A 3944-nucleotide genomic window follows, 5' to 3' on the forward strand; every position below is an offset into this window, starting at 1 on the left:
CCTGAAGAAGTCTCGAAAATTCCGAATTAGTGCCGCGGATCCCGAAAATCTCAAAGTAGTCTCGAAAATCCTGAATTAGGCCCGAGAATCCCGAAATAGCCCAAAAATCCCGAAGTAGTCCCGAAGATTCCGAAAATCCTGAAGAAGTCTCGAAAATTCCGAATTAGTGCCGCGGATCCGGAAAATCTCAAAGTAGTCTCGAAAATCCTGAATTAGGCCCGAGAATCCCGAAATAGCCCAAAAATCCCGAAGTAGCCCCGAAGATTCCGAAAATCCTGAAGAAGTCTCGAAAATCCCAAAATAGTCCAAAAATCCCGAAATAGACTAAAAATCTTGAAGTAGTCCCGAAGATTCCGAAAATCCCGAAGAAGTTTCGGAAATCTCGAATTAGTCCCAAGGATCCCGAAGATTTTCGTGGAACTGGAAGTTGGAAGATACTTAAATATCTTATTTGAGTCGCATAACAAAAGTATTATTTAATTGAAAAATTACAAATCAAATTGATTTGCTCTACAAATCAAATCAAAAATTTGTATTTCTTATTTGGTTGAAAAATCAAATCACAAATAAATTTTATTTTTTATTTGGTCAACAAACTAAATCATAATAATAATTTTTTAATTTATAGCGGATTTTAAATCAATAACATGACCGTGACGTTGACGTTGCTTATATCTCTCTATCTCTCTATCAACAGCAAATTTGATATGTTTCTACGCACTTCTAACACTTATTTTTCTTCTTCCAGCGATAAGTGTCCGTGTCCAACAGCAACGGAAATTAGATGCAAAATAACCCTTTCCCACTGAGAGGAGCACACAAAAAATAAACCACCTGTTCTGTTTTGTGCGTTATTTTTTCCCTTAAATAGTGACGGTTATTTTGGGACACTTTCAAAGTGTTGACGGTTATTTTCGACCTCTGCGAAAGAGACAAAAAACACACTTGTGAAGTAAGAAAGAAGTATATCTTTATCCAGCTTTTTATAAAACAACAATTATTATTATATATATCCGATTATAATTTATCCGATTCCTTTTAATAGGTGCAGCGAATCTAGAGAATGTAATCAATGTGCCGTAAGTAACTTCGAAAGCATTTTAAATATATTTCCAGAAATCAAAAAGCGAGTATGGGTCAAATAGCTGTAGTTCTCATCTAAAAATATGAAATTTGAAGACATCCTAGACACTGGACTGTATGGATGAACAAAGGCTGGTTTTCGCAATGTAATATTTTGACAACAAAATTGTTTGACTTATTTCGACACAACTTTCTTTCCTTTATCCCTACCTTTATCGATGATACTATGTGCCAAAAACTTATAAGTAGCCGCCTTAGCAGCGCATGTACACGCCTGAAGGCCTATTCTGATCTAAATCAAACCAAAGACCATTTTTTAGTCCCATTTGACAATTAAGGCCTCTTCTGATCTAAATCAAACCAAAGACCATTTTTTAGTCCCATTTGACAATTAAGGCCTCTTCTGATCTAAATCAAACCAAAGACCATTTTTTAGTCCCATTTGACAATTAAGGCCTCTTCTGATCTAAATCAAACCAAAGACCATTTTTTAGTCCCATTTGACAATTAAGGCCTCTTCTGATCTAAATCAAACCAAGGCCAGTTTTTAGTCCCATTTCACACATTTGACCGCAAATGCCACTGAATTTGACTTAGTGAAAATAAGCATTAAAATTAATAGAAAAAAATTACGAAGCTAAGTAAAGTGGTAATTTTTCGTAGTGCCTGCTCTAAATGCAATGTAAAATGTTTAAGATAATACATAATATGGTTTTTTATGTCTTCCTTTTGACCACTTTTCTCTAGAATTGTTTATTCTTCAAAATGAAAGCGAAACTTCTCCCGTACCTACAAGTAAATATATTAGCACGGTAAAGGAAAAAAAACTAATAATGCATCTGATCAAAAGATGATTGTACCTAAAATCTAGTGACTGTACCTAATGTACCTTTAAGTCATCAAACGTCGGAAAAAGGTACAATTGTACCTACTTTTTCATCCCTGAGTACGAGCGCACGCGCTGAGCAGCCAGCCAGTGTTGCCAGGTCTTCGGCATGAGAAAACGTCCCTCTAGGTCTGTGTCATTTCCTACACAAAAACGCCTTTTCCATGTATGCACACAGAATTGTTTTTATTCAACTTTTATTGTATACAAAGGTACATACATATGTACGTAAGGTATATTAAAATGTCATTTCGAGAGAGCACATTTAAAATTCATTAGTGGTATTCACCAAAGTGAGCAAGTGGCCTGGCACTCTGGCAAAAGAGCACATGAGCAGAAGCAGCGACTGTTGACAACAATTTGGTGAATACCACTATTGTAAACTGGTTTGAGATCGTTAATATAAAAATCAATTTATACATACATTGTGATCAGCTGATTAAGCCATCAACATTTTGATCGATTTTGGCAGTTTTTCTTTTGTTTATTTAATGTTTATTATTTTTCCATAAAAGCCTAGCTCATTATAAAACAAACACAATATAAATCCACATTTCAAACTTTGTGCAAAAATTATAAAAAATCTGGAAAGTTTCAGCTAGATTTTCAACGTTTTATTCAGATTTTTTAGAACTTTTCGCGTACGCAGTTTGATAGCGCAATAAATTTCAGGGTAATAATGTGCAAGTTTTAAGTTGTTAAAGAATCGCGTTAACTTTTAATAATTTTTTTTCTTGTTGTAGAAAATGCCAAATTACGTTCTGTCAAGAAGGAACATGGCAATATTTCAGCCGTTTTTGCATTTATTACATTTTCAATGAAGGCTTCAAAAGTCGCCTACTTTTTCTGGCTTTTTATGCTACTACAGCTTTTAATATGCAATTGCAAGCATTGCAATAAGCCTCTTAACCTCCAGTGTTTACACAACCAGCCTTTTAACGCAGGATCCTTAGTCCAAGAATAAAAAAAAAAATGCGCGTTGTAAAGATTTATTAAGAATATAATTCAAAATCAGTTATACTACAAATTTGCCGAAAGTGTGAGCGTAAGTACTTACTCTACAAGCAAATAGTACGCTATATTTGGAAAAACGTCCAAACGTCAACAGGATACAAAAAACGTCCAAGTGACGTTAAAAACGTCAACCTGGCAACGCTGCAGCCAGCGAGCGAGTATACAAACGAGGGCAGCGCAAGAGTAGAGCAGCGTCGTTGCGATCGAGGTACTCATTTGCAGCAGCAGACGAGCGAGGCGAGTAAACGAGCGAGGCAAATGAGGCGAGTAAACGAGCGAGGCAAGCAAACGGATTGTTTGGTCAGCAAAAATGTATAGGATAAAAATTGCATCAACTAAGAACCCTGCAGTACGGGGGAGTGACTACAGGACTACTGAATCGGTAGCTACCTGATAAACACCGTCAATTACCGACCGACTACTTGCAGTGTATTTCATCGATTACTTTTACAAGGCAATGTCCTAGGCGGTAGTCACCATCGGGTCTCTCTGCACTACCGAGAGTTACTAAAGTAGTCACTTGCGTGATTTATGGGCGCCCTCTGTCGTAGTTTTTCGCTATTCTGCTTACGACTGGTTCGACTCTGCACTACCACGTGCACTACCACGGGTTTATAGAGTAGCTACTTACCTAGGAGTCGGTACAGTAGCGGTTCAAAAGTAGCGATTGACTCCAGCAGTACTGCAGGGAATTTCGAGTGCACGCACACATGCAGATATGTATATACATTAGGGTGGGTCAATTAAAAAAGTTGATTCATATCCTTGCGATTCTGGTACTATGGACCATAACAAACATTTTCGCCCAAGGAACCATACCTCTAAAATCATTTTCGAGCCTGCCAAAATTTTTTGGTAGATATTTTCAAAAATACCAAATAAACGACCTCTTAGATGCATTTCAAAGACAAAAAAATATTATTGAAAATGTGTATACGGGGGTTTTTTGGGTCAGAGAATC

At 36.7% G+C, this 3944-nt stretch overlaps 1 protein-coding gene across 1 annotated transcript in view; it reads left to right on the top strand.

Moving 5' to 3' along the window:
• The first annotated feature begins 638 nt into the window (after positions 1-638).
• The window catches only part of LOC108359146 (uncharacterized), a 154301-nt gene continuing 150995 nt past the window's right edge, over positions 639-3944 (top strand). The window contains exon 1 of the mRNA XM_017610845.1: positions 639-952. The gene's annotated coding sequence lies outside the window, so the exon portion shown is untranslated. The remainder of the gene's footprint in view (positions 953-3944) is intronic.

Source organism: Rhagoletis zephyria, unplaced genomic scaffold (genome assembly GCF_001687245.7).
Source record: "Rhagoletis zephyria isolate East Lansing unplaced genomic scaffold, Rhagoletis_zephyria_1.1 Rzeph_scaffold_00348, whole genome shotgun sequence".
NCBI classification, from domain to species: Eukaryota; Metazoa; Arthropoda; class Insecta; order Diptera; family Tephritidae; genus Rhagoletis; species Rhagoletis zephyria.